Source organism: Cheilinus undulatus, linkage group 17 (assembly GCF_018320785.1).
Source record: "Cheilinus undulatus linkage group 17, ASM1832078v1, whole genome shotgun sequence".
Classification (NCBI taxonomy): Eukaryota; Metazoa; Chordata; class Actinopteri; order Labriformes; family Labridae; genus Cheilinus; species Cheilinus undulatus.
In genome coordinates, this window is record NC_054881.1 from 44,339,536 (window position 1) to 44,354,285 (window position 14,750).

The 14,750-nt window shown below is 34.4% G+C and overlaps 1 protein-coding gene across 2 annotated transcripts in view; it reads right to left on the reverse strand.

Annotated features, from left to right (window-relative positions):
• The window catches only part of LOC121525692 (ras-specific guanine nucleotide-releasing factor RalGPS1-like), a 129,325-nt gene that overhangs the window by 111,203 nt on the left and 3,372 nt on the right, over positions 1-14,750 (reverse strand). The window lies entirely within an intron of this gene.

The window sequence follows — 14,750 nt, forward strand, 5'->3', positions numbered from 1 at the left end:
CTGATATTTACAGCTGATATAGACTGATATTTACAGCTGATATAGACTGATATTTACAGCTGATATAGACTGATATATACAGCTGATATAGACTGATATTTACAGCTGATATAGACTAATATTTACAGCTGATATAGGCTGATATTTACAGCTGATATAGACTGATATTTACAGCTGATATAGACTGATATTTACAGCTGATATAGACTAATATTTACAGCTGATATAGACTGATATTTACAGCTGATATAGACTGATATTTACAGCTGATATAGACTAATATTTACAGCTGATATAGACTAATATTTACAGCTGATGTAGACTGATATTTACAGCTGATATAGACTGATATTTACAGCTGATATAGACTGATATTTACAGCTGATATAGACTAATATTTACAGCTGATGTAGACTGATATTTACAGCTGATATAGACTAATATTTACAGCTGATGTAGACTGATATTTACAGCTGATATAGACTGATATTTACAGCTGATATAGACTGATATTTACAGCTGATATAGACTGATATTTACAGCTGATACAATCTGATATTTACAGCTGATATAGACTGATATTTACAGCTGATACAATCTGATATTTACAGCTGATATAGACTGATATTTACAGCTGATATAGACTGATATTTACAGCTGATACAATCTGATATTTACAGCTGATATAGACTGATATTTACAGCTGATACAGACTGATATTTACAGCTGATATAGACTGATATTTACAGCTGATATAGACTGATATTTACAGCTGATACAATCTGATATTTACAGCTGATATAGACTGATATTTACAGCTGATACAGACTGATATTTACAGCTGATACAGACTGATATTTACAGCTGATATAGACTGATATTTACAGCTGATGCAGACTGATATTTACAGCTGATATAGACTGATATTTACAGCTGATACAGACTGATATTTACAGCTGATATGGACTGATATTTACAGCTGATACAGACTGATATTTACAGCTGATATGGACTGATATTTACAGCTGATATAGACTGATATTTACAGCTGATATTGACTGATATTTACAGCTGATATAGACTGATATTTACAGCTGATACAATCTGATATTTACAGCTGATATAGACTGATATTTACAGCTGATAAAGGCTGATATTTACAGCTGATACAGACTGATATTTACAGCTGATGTAGACTGATATTTACAGCTGAAATAGACTGATATTTACAGCTGATATTGACTGATATTTAGAGCTGATATAGACTGATATTTACAGCTGATATAGACTGATATTTACAGCTGAAATAGACTGATATTTACAGCTGATATAGACTGATATTTAGAGCTGATATAGACTGATATTTACAGCTGATACAATCTGATATTTACAGCTGATATAGACTGATATTTACAGCTGATACAATCTGATATTTACAGCTGATATAGACTGATATTTACAGCTGATATAGACTGATATTTACAGCTGATACAATCTGATATTTACAGCTGATATAGACTGATATTTACAGCTGATATAGACTGATATTTACAGCTGATACAATCTGATATTTACAGCTGATATAGACTGATATTTACAGCTGATACAGACTGATATTTACAGCTGATACAGACTGATATTTACAGCTGATATAGACTGATATTTACAGCTGGTGTAGACTGATATTTACAGCTGATATAGACTGATATTTACAGCTGATATAGACTAATATTTACAGCTGATATAGGCTGATATTTACAGCTGATATAGACTAATATTTACAGCTGATGTAGACTGATATTTACAGCTGATATAGACTGATATTTACAGCTGATATAGACTTATATTTACAGCTGATATAGACTGATATTTACAGATGATATAGACTGATATTTACAGCTGATGTAGACTGATATTTACAGCTGAAATAGACTGATATTTACAGCTGATATTGACTGATATTTAGAGCTGATATAGACTGATATTTACAGCTGATATAGACTGATATTTACAGCTGAAATAGACTGATATTTACAGCTGATATAGACTGATATTTAGAGCTGATATAGACTGATATTTACAGCTGATACAATCTGATATTTACAGCTGATATAGACTGATATTTACAGCTGATACAATCTGATATTTACAGCTGATATAGACTGATATTTACAGCTGATATAGACTGATATTTACAGCTGATACAATCTGATATTTACAGCTGATATAGACTGATATTTACAGCTGATATAGACTGATATTTACAGCTGATACAATCTGATATTTACAGCTGATATAGACTGATATTTACAGCTGATATAGGCTGATATTTACAGCTGATACAGACTAATATTTACAGCTGATATGGACTGATATTTACAGCTGAAATAGACTGATATTTACAGCTGATATTGACTGATATTTAGAGCTGATATAGACTGATATTTATAGCTGATATAGACTGATATTTACAGCTGAAATAGACTGATATTTACAGCTGATATAGACTGATATTTAGAGCTGATATAGACTGATATTTACAGCTGATACAATCTGATATTTAGAGCTGATATAGACTGATATTTACAGCTGATACAATCTGATATTTACAGCTGATATAGACTGATATTTACAGCTGATATAGACTGATATTTACAGCTGATACAATCTGATATTTACAGCTGATATAGACTGATATTTACAGCTGATACAATCTGATATTTACAGCTGATATTGACTGATATTTACAGCTGATATAGACTGATATTTACAGCTGATACAATCTGATATTTACAGCTGATATAGACTGATATTTACAGCTGATACAGACTGATATTTACAGCTGATACAGACTGATATTTACAGCTGATATAGACTGATATTTACAGCTGGTGTAGACTGATATTTACAGCTGATATAGACTGATATTTACAGCTGATATAGACTGATATTTACAGCTGATATAGACTGATATATACAGCTGATATAGACTGATATTTACAGCTGATATAGACTAATATTTACAGCTGATATAGGCTGATATTTACAGCTGATATAGACTGATATTTACAGCTGATATAGACTAATATTTACAGCTGATATAGACTGATATTTACAGCTGATATAGACTGATATTTACAGCTGATATAGACTAATATTTACAGCTGATATAGACTAATATTTACAGCTGATGTAGACTGATATTTACAGCTGATATAGACTGATATTTACAGCTGATATAGACTGATATTTACAGCTGATATAGACTAATATTTACAGCTGATGTAGACTGATATTTACAGCTGATATAGACTAATATTTACAGCTGATGTAGACTGATATTTACAGCTGATATAGACTGATATTTACAGCTGATATAGACTGATATTTACAGCTGATATAGACTGATATTTACAGCTGATACAATCTGATATTTACAGCTGATATAGACTGATATTTACAGCTGATACAATCTGATATTTACAGCTGATATAGACTGATATTTACAGCTGATATAGACTGATATTTACAGCTGATACAATCTGATATTTACAGCTGATATAGACTGATATTTACAGCTGATACAGACTGATATTTACAGCTGATATAGACTGATATTTACAGCTGATATAGACTGATATTTACAGCTGATACAATCTGATATTTACAGCTGATATAGACTGATATTTACAGCTGATACAGACTGATATTTACAGCTGATACAGACTGATATTTACAGCTGATATAGACTGATATTTACAGCTGGTGTAGACTGATATTTACAGCTGATATAGACTGATATTTACAGCTGATATAGACTGATATTTACAGCTGATATAGACTGATATATACAGCTGATATAGACTGATATTTACAGCTGATATAGACTAATATTTACAGCTGATATAGGCTGATATTTACAGCTGATATAGACTGATATTTACAGCTGATATAGACTGATATTTACAGCTGATATAGACTAATATTTACAGCTGATATAGACTGATATTTACAGCTGATATAGACTGATATTTACAGCTGATATAGACTAATATTTACAGCTGATATAGACTAATATTTACAGCTGATGTAGACTGATATTTACAGCTGATATAGACTGATATTTACAGCTGATATAGACTGATATTTACAGCTGATATAGACTAATATTTACAGCTGATGTAGACTGATATTTACAGCTGATATAGACTAATATTTACAGCTGATGTAGACTGATATTTACAGCTGATATAGACTGATATTTACAGCTGATATAGACTGATATTTACAGCTGATATAGACTGATATTTACAGCTGATACAATCTGATATTTAGAGCTGATATAGACTGATATTTACAGCTGATACAATCTGATATTTACAGCTGATATAGACTGATATTTACAGCTGATATAGACTGATATTTACAGCTGATACAATCTGATATTTACAGCTGATATAGACTGATATTTACAGCTGATACAGACTGATATTTACAGCTGATATAGACTGATATTTACAGCTGATATAGACTGATATTTACAGCTGATATAGACTGATATTTACAGCTGATAAAGACTGATATTTACAGCTGATATAGACTGATATTTACAGCTGATATAGACTGATATTTACAGCTGATATAGACTGATATTTACAGCTGATATAGACTGATATTTACAGCTGATATAGACTGATATTTACAGCTGATATAGACTGATATTTACAGCTGATATAGACTGATATTTACAGCTGATATAGACTGATATTTACAGCTGATACAGACTGATATTTACAGCTGATATAGACTGATATTTACAGCTGATATAGACTAATATTTACAGCTGATATAGACTGATATTTACAGCTGATATAGACTGATATTTACAGCTGATATAGACTAATATTTACAGCTGATGTAGACTGATATTTACAGCTGATATAGACTGATATTTACAGCTGATGTAGACTGATATTTACAGCTGATATAGACTGATATTTACAGCTGATATAGACTGATATTTACAGCTGATATAGACTGATATTTACAGCTGATGTAGACTGATATTTACAGCTGATATAGACTGATATTTACAGCTGATATAGACTGATATTTACAGCTGATATAGACTGATATTTACAGCTGATACAATCTGATATTTACAGCTGATATAGACTGATATTTACAGCTGATACAATCTGATATTTACAGCTGATAAAGACTGATATTTACAGCTGATATAGACTGATATTTACAGCTGATATAGACTGATATTTACAGCTGATACAGACTGATATTTACAGCTGATATAGACTGATATTTACAGCTGGTGTAGACTGATATTTACAGCTGATATAGACTGATATTTACAGCTGATATAGACTGATATTTACAGCTGATACAGACTGATATTTACAGCTGATATAGACTGATATTTACAGCTGATACAATCTGATATTTACAGCTGATAAAGACTGATATTTACAGCTGATGTAGACTGATATTTACAGCTGATATAGACTGATATTTACAGCTGATGTAGACCGATATTTACAGCTGATACAATCTGATATTTACGGCTGATATAGACTGATATTTACAGCTGATACAATCTGATATTTACAGCTGATATTGACTGATATTTAGAGCTGATATAGACTGATATTTACAGCTGATACAATCTGATATTTACAGCTGATACAATCTGATATTTAGAGCTGATATAGACTAATATTTACAGCAGATGTGGACTGATATTTACAGCTGATATAGACTGATATTTACAGCTGATGTAGACTGATATTTACAGCTGATATAGACTGATATTTACAGCTGATATAGACTGATATTTACAGATGATATAGACTGATATTTACAGCTGATGTAGACTGATATTTACAGCTGATATAGACTGATATTTACAGCTGATACAATCTGATATTTACAGCTGATAAAGACTGATATTTACAGCTGATATAGACTGATATTTACAGCTGATGTAGACTGATATTTACAGCTGATATAGACTGATATTTACAGCTGATGTAGACTGATATTTACAGCTGATGTGGACTGATATTTACAGCTATCCTGATTGTATTTCTTGTTATACTGGTTATTAAATTTTCAAGCTTACATCTGCAGATACTTATGCATTCTGATAATATTGTGAAGGTCTAGATTTCCTCACACTCTGCATAAATATCCTCTCTGACTCATGTATTAACTGATTGAATTTTGGAGGTCAGAGGTCAAAGTGAAAACCCCTGTCCACTTTAACCCAGCTCTTTACTGTCTGGTTATTCTAACCCTCATGGAGATATTTATCCACCGTGCCGTAGCTCACGCTCATTTCTGCAGCCTTGCATCTACCCTGGTTGTAACAAATGGAGGTGCTGAGCCGTGTGCGGTCCTCCTCGCTCTCATGGTCTCATTATCTCGCTGCTCTGATCTGATCTGGAGTCAGCTCAAAGAGGAGAAATGATCCTGACACATAGAGGAGGAACAACAGATGGCGTTTCCTTTTTATCCCCCCGAGCAGCTCCTCACACTTTCACGCTGAGGGGGGAGAAGAAGGCATTATCATGTTACGTTCATGTGTCTTTAAAGTCTGTGTTGGTCTCGGTGCTGTATTCTGGGATCAGTACAGCATGAACTTCTCCGCAGTTTGAACTCTTTATGGTTCATTTTATAACCACACCGATAACCAGGATGTGACAAACTCCACACTGATAAATATCTGTATCAGCCTCCTCCTCAGAACAGAACTCACACTGAGAAACATCTCAGCTGGATCTGTCACTGTCAAACATCATCATGATAAACACCGCTGACAGGACACGAATCCACTAAAGTCAGACACTTCCTGTTCCTTTACCTTCATAAAGCCAAACCTGAAACATCTCTGAGAAGACTGGAGGGAGGATAACCATCATCAAAAACAGCTGATTGTCTTCAAACAGCAAGCTCTATCTGAGGTAAAGCAGAAACGCCCTGACTGATCAGGAACCAATCATTATCAATCAGTTATCATTAGACATTCATGATCTTTCTCTCTGGATCATGTCTGATCCCGAGTCTGTGGGTGTAGCAGCTCTAAAAACAGCAGAATGAACAAAGATGAGACTGACCAGCAGTAATAATCTGAAATAATCTCACAGGATGTCAGTGTTTTAATCCCATATGAATCCACCATGTCTGTCATTTGTGGTGTACAAACTCCAGAGAAAATTAGCAACCATGTTTCAGCACAGAGATCCACAGGTAATCCTAATCCTGTGTGAATCAGCATCTCTATAATTCAGAGTGATTATGTGTTATTTTAGAGTCCATCAGCTTTTTCTGATAAAACAGTAAAACAGTTAAAACAGTTTATGTGTAAAAATGACTTTATTCCACTGATTTATTTTAACTCTGCTGTCTAAATGTGCCCCGCTGCTCTGCTTCCTACAGTTTCTCTTTACAAGTCCCTGATCTTAACTCAGGATTATTCACACCAGTGTTACTCAACCAAAGAGCCAAAATGTTGAAAAATATCTTTACAATAGCCACAATCTAAGTAGTGAAAAGTGGTAAAAATGGGTTGAAGAGGCAAAAAAAAAATGGGGAAAAGGGGCAAAACAGGTACAAGATGGCAAAAACTGGGTAAAAAGTGATTTTAAAAAATGGGGAGAAGAGTGGCAAAAATAGGTAAGAAATTACTAAAAATGGATTTCTGGGACACTGGTGGTCTGGTGGTTTTAGATGTGCCCCATGTGCGCAGTTGGCCTGAGGTCGAATCTGGCCTGTGACACTTTCCTGGATGTCTCTCCCCAAATCTCTCATCCCTGTTTCAGATTCTGTCCTCTGCTGTTATTAGAGGCATAAAAAGCCCAAAAATAAATCTTTAAAAAAAACTGGGGTACAGGTGGCAGAAATGACCAAAAAGCAGCAAAAATGTGGCAAAAAAAGAGTGAGAATTCACTAAAATGGGCAAAACCAGCAAAAAGATGGAAAAAAGTGAGCGAAAAGTGACTAAAATGGGCAACAAGTAGCAAAAAGGTGGGAAAAATCAGCAAACGTGGGAGAAAAAGTAGCATTTAATGGCCAAAAGCAACTTGTATGGGCGAGAAAGAAGCAAAAACTGGTGGAAAAGGGCAAGAAGAGGCAAAAATGCAGCAAAAATAAATTAAAAGTGACAAAAAAGGAAAAAAAAATGCAAAAATTGCAATAAGGACAATGGAAATACACAGACAAAAAAGGCAGACAGTTAAGTTTGACAGTTGAAGCCTGGACTAAACTGATTAGTGCAACCTGCTATCGATCATTTCTGAGGTCAAGGTTTCTGTTTTTTAAAGAACCACGCGTTGAGTATCCCCGACTTCTATTTCAACCATAAACCAATTTATGATTTGATATGTGTGGCTCAACATTCAGCAGTTCTTCTGAAACAGCTGATCTGAGAGGAGGGTTCTGTAGATTTAAAGAGCTCAGAAACACATGAGCAGCATCAGCTGTAGAAAAATGTTTTAAATGAACAGGAGGGGTTCATATTTAACATCAGACATCTCCCGTTCTCACAGGAGGATGACTAAATCTCTCTTCCTCTGATCAGCTGAAGGGTTAGGGAAGCCTAACCCTTATTATAATATAAATAATAATAATAATAATAATATAAATAATAATAATAATAATAATATAAATAATAATAATAATGATAATAATAATAATATAAATAATAATAATAATAATAATAATAATAATAATAATAATAACCATAATAATAATAATAATCATAATAACAACCCTAATAATAATCATAATAATAACAATAATAACCCTAATAATAATAATAATAAAAACAATAATAACCCTAATAATAATAATAATAATAATAATAACTCTAATAATAATAATATAAATAATAATAATAATAATAATAATAATAATAATAACCCTAATAATGATAATAATAATAATAATAATAATAACCCTAACTCTAATAATAATAATAATAACAATAATAATAATAATAACCCTAACTCTAATAATAATAATAATAATAATAATAATAATAACAATAACAATAATAATAATATAAATAATAATAATAATAACAACCCTAATAATAATAATAACAGTAATAACCCTAATAATGATAATAATAATAATAATAAGAAGAAGAAGAAGAAGAAGAAGAATAATAACCCTAATAATGATAATAATAATAATAATAATAATAATAATAATAATAACCCTAACTCTAATAATAATAATAATAACCCTAACTCTAATAATAATAATAATAATAATAATAATAAAAATAACCCTAACTCTACTAATAATAATAATAATAATAATAATAATAATAACCCGAACCATAATAATAATAATTATTATTATTATTTTTATAACCCTTACCCTAATAATAATAATAATAATAATAATAATATTAACCCTAACCCTAATAATAATAATAATAATAATAATAATAGGAGGGGGAGGGGCTAAGGGGAAGTGTTAAGGGGTAAAACTGGGATTCAGCCTACGTCTAGTCCTCCTCATGGAGGAAAGGATGCTAACAGACGGTTGTAGTCAGAGGTTTAGTCACCCTGACCCTGACCCTGACTAAATTCACCCTGGAGTGAAGCCACATAGATCAGCTGATGGCTGATGTTTGTAAACATGACTGATATGGACCAATACCGATGTAGAGCTGACACACCAGTGCATCTCTAGTTCAGAGTCAAATCAACCAGTTAGAAAGAGTTTAGTGAGAAGATGGCTCTTTAACCAACGTTTCCTCTGATAATCAAAAGAGCAGGAGGAGAAAGGAAAGAAGAATCATAGAGGAGGAGAGGAAGAAGGAAGGAAAAGGAGGACCATAAGAAGAGGAAGAAGAAGAGAGGGAAGAGACAAAGCAGACTGGAGAGAGGAAGGAGAGGAAGAGGAGGAGAATCATGGAGAGATTTTCTGTTCATTTCTCTGATTTATGAATGAAAATCCTGGACTAGGAGCAGCACGGCTCTGCTGATCAGTCATGTGAGTTTAATGCTTACCACAGCAGAACTCATTCAATCCTTCACTTAAACTCACTGTAAATGAAAGTAGACATTCTGCTCACAGCTGGCAGCAGGAGATGCGTTGAACATGCATAAAGGTCACATATTTGACCCTTTAAGACAAGTTTATATCGTCTCAGAGGTCCTGAAACATGCCTGTGAAGGTTGTTTCTGTAAAACCACTCCAGTATTAATCTCTGCATGTCTAAAAACCCCTCTGTTTCAGCCCTGATCAGAACCAGCTGGTTCTGTGTCTGTGGCTTTAAATGTTAATGAGCTGTCTGACTCCGCCCCTGGCTCCACCCTTTCAGGAAATAGATGTGGCTCTCCTCTCCTGATCCTCCTCTCAGCTGATCAGGAGAGGACAGCAGAACTGTCTTCGAAGCAGGGAGGGCCAACTTAACCTGGGGGCGGGGTTAACTCCCCACATGACATCATAAGGGTTTAGCCCCACCCCCTTATTATATGTGAAAGATGAGGTTTATGGAGGAAAAGCCAGACTGATACCATGGCAGAGAACAGAAGTCCTCAGCTAAGAATGCTGGGTAATTTCTTATCCTGACCGTGTTTAACATGACTGAATATTTGAGGATTTTATTTCAATTTTTGTTTCTTTCTGGTGATGTTGACCATAAATAATACCGTAAATTATCAAAATAACAGCAGTTATATAAAAACTAAGGCTGTCAGGTTAAACTGCATCTTTAAATCAAAGTTTATAATAATTACTGATAAATGAACAGTCTTCATTTATCCTGATATGATTCTTCTTTTGTAGAAAAGTCTAGATTATAAATGGATTTATGTGGCGCTCAAACCTGCAGCTAAACCACTCTATCCTCTCTGTGATCATAATAAAGAAGACCATGGTTTATTTTAGTGTGAATGTTGACGTTGTTCATTTACAGCGCTGGCTGGCAGTGATGTAGCACTGCGTCTCCATGGTAACGGCAGCTTCCTGCCTGTAGTGGGAAACAGAGAGTAGTCCCACAGAGTGCCTGTTTATTTTTACCCTGGCTGTTCAAAACAGAGACGATGTAAACGACGGTCAGACGGATCGAAGCTTCATTTACACCTTTATAGACTGACGGACACCTGTCAGTCACAGCCAATCAGAGCAGAGGAACCTGCCCCTCATTTACACCTTTATAGACTGACGGACACCTGTCAGTCACAGCCAATCAGAGCAGAGGAACCTACCCCTCATTTACACCTTTATAGACTGACGGACACTTGTCAGTCACAGCCAATCAGAGCAGAGGAACCTGCCCCTCATTTACACCTTTATAGACTGACGGACACTTGTCAGTCACAGCCAATCAGAGCAGAGGAATCTGCCCCTCATTTACACCTTTATAGACTGACGGACACCTGTCAGTCACAGCCAATCCAAGTTCAATCCAAACCGTATTATAGCTGGTAGATGAGTGTATCTACTGTATTATAGCTGGTAGATGAGTGTATCTACTGTATTATAGCTGGTAGATGAGTTTATCTACCGTATTATAGCTGGTAGATGAGTGTATCTACCGTATAATAGCTGGTAGATGAGTTTATCTACTGTATTATAGCTGGTAGATGAGTTTATCTACTGTATTATAGCTGGTAGATGAGTGTATCTACCGTATTATAGCTGGTAGATGAGTGTATCTACTGTATTATAGCTGGTAGATGAGTTTATCTACCGTATTATAGCTGGTAGATGAGTGTATCTACCGTATAACAGCTGGTAGATGAGTTTATCTACTGTATTATAGCTGGTAGATGAGTTTATCTACTGTATTATAGCTGGTAGATGAGTGTATCTACCGTATTATAGCTGGTAGATGAGTTTATCTACTGTATTATAGCTGGTAGATGAGTGTATCTACCGTATTATAGCTGGTAGATGAGTTTATCTACTGTATTATAGCTGGTAGATGAGTTTATCTACTGTATTATAGCTGGTAGATGAGTGTATCTACCGTATTATAGCTGGTAGATGAGTATATCTACTGTATTATAGCTGGTAGATGAGTTTATCTACTGTATTATAGCTGGTAGATGAGTGTATCTACCGTATTATAGCTGGTAGATGAGTGTGTCTACTGTATTATAGCTGGTAGATGAGTGTATCTACTGTATTATAGCTGGTAGATGAGTGTATCTACGTATTATAGCTGGTAGATGAGTGTATCTACGTATTATAGCTGGTAGATGAGTGTATCTACTGTATTATAGCTGGTAGATGAGTGTATCTACCGTATTATAGCTGGTAGATGAGTGTGTCTACTGTATTATAGCTGGTAGATGAGTGTATCTACGTATTATAGCTGGTAGATGAGTGTATCTACGTATTATAGCTGGTAGATGAGTGTGTCTACTGTATTATAGCTGGTAAATGAGTTTATCTACTGTATTATAGCTGGTAGATGAGTGTATCTACCGTATTATAGCTGGTAGATGAGTGTATCTACTGTATTATAGCTGGTAGATGAGTGTATCTACTGTATTATAGCTGGTAGATGAGTTTATCTACTGTATTATAGCTGGTAGATGAGTGTATCTACCGTATTATAGCTGGTAGATGAGTGTATCTACTGTATTATAGCTGGTAGATGAGTTTATCTACTGTATTATAGCTGGTAGATGAGTGTATCTACTGTATTATAGCTGGTAGATGAGTGTATCTACCGTATTATAGCTGGTAGATGAGTTTATCTACTGTATTATAGCTGGTAGATGAGTGTATCTACTGTATTATAGCTGGTAGATGAGTGTATCTACCGTATTATAGCTGGTAGATGAGTGTGTCTACCGTATTATAGCTGGTAGATGAGTGTATCTACTGTATTATAGCTGGTAGATGAGTGTGTCTACCGTATTATAGCTGGTAGATGAGTTTATCTACTATATTATAGCTGGTAGATGAGTGTATCTACCGTATTATAGCTGGTAGATGAGTGTATCTACTGTATTATAGCTGGTAGATGAGTGTATCTACCGTATTATAGCTGGTAGATGAGTGTGTCTACCGTATTATAGCTGGTAGATGAGTTTATCTACTATATTATAGCTGGTAGATGAGTGTATCTACTGTATTATAGCTGGTAGATGAGTGTATCTACCGATTATAGCTGGTAGATGAGTGTATCTACCGTATTATAGCTGGTAGATGAGTGTATCTACCGTATTATAGCTGGTAGATGACAGTGTCTACTGTATTATAGCTGGTAGATGAGTGTATCTACCATATTATAGCTGGTAGATGAGTGTATCTACTGTATTATAGCTGGTAGATGAGTTTATCTACTGTATTATAGCTGGTAGATGAGTGTATCTACTGTATTATAGCTGGTAGATGAGTGTATCTACTGTATAATAGCTGGTAGATGAGTGTATCTACCGTATTATAGCTGGTAGATGAGTGTATCTACTGTATTATAGCTGGTAGATGAGTTTATCTACCGTATTATAGCTGGTAGATGAGTGTATCTACTGTATTATAGCTGGTAGATGAGTGTATCTACTGTATTATAGCTGGTAGATGAGTGTATCTACTGTATTATAGCTGGTAGATGAGTGTATCTACCGTATTATAGCTGGTAGATGAGTGTATCTACTGTATTATAGCTGGTAGATGAGTGTATCTACCGTATTATAGCTGGTAGATGAGTGTATCTACTGTATTATAGCTGGTAGATGAGTGTATCTACTGTATTATAGCTGGTAGATGAGTGTGTCTACCGTATTATAGCTGGTAGATGAGTTTATCTACTATATTATACCTGGTAGATGAGTGTATCTACTGTATTATAGCTGGTAGATGAGTGTATCTACCGATTATAGCTGGTAGATGAGTGTATCTACCGTATTATAGCTGGAAGATGAGTGTATCTACCGTATTATAGCTGGTAGATGAGTGTATCTACCGTATTATAGCTGGTAGATGAGTTTATCTACTATATTATAGCTGGTAGATGAGTTTATCTACCGTATTATAGCTGGTAGATGAGTGTATCTACTGTATTATAGCTGGTAGATGAGTTTATCTACCGTATTATAGCTGGTAGATGAGTTTATCTACTATATTATAGCTGGTAGATGAGTTTATCTACCGTATTATAGCTGGTAGATGAGTGTATCTACTGTATTATAGCTGGTAGATGAGTTTATCTACCGTATTATAGCTGGTAGATGAGTGTATCTACCGTATTATAGCTGGTAGATGAGTTTATCTACCGTATTATAGCTGGTAGATGAGTGTATCTACTGTATTATAGCTGGTAGATGAGTTTATCTACCGTATTATAGCTGGTAGATGAGTTTATCTACCGTATTATAGCTGGTAGATGAGTTTATCTACTGTATTATAGCTGGTAGATGAGTGTATCTACCGTATTATAGCTGGTAGATGAGTGTATCTACCGTATTATAGCTGGTAGATGAGTGTATCTACCATATTATAGCTGATAGATGTGCACACTCTATACAGTGGAAACAGATGGTACTGATAGAGCAACACAGCGTCTCTAACCTGTCTGGTGTGGACTTTACTGACTGAAATGTAAATCATCACACTGGGGGACAGCTTCAAACACAGACTGTGACTTATAAACTTGGTCTTAGGGTAAGAGGAGTGAAAGCTAAAAAATAAAACAGAGCTTTAAATTGGCCTGTGCTGATTCTGAAATCAGAACACCAATCAGGTGCTTTAACCTGATCAGACCT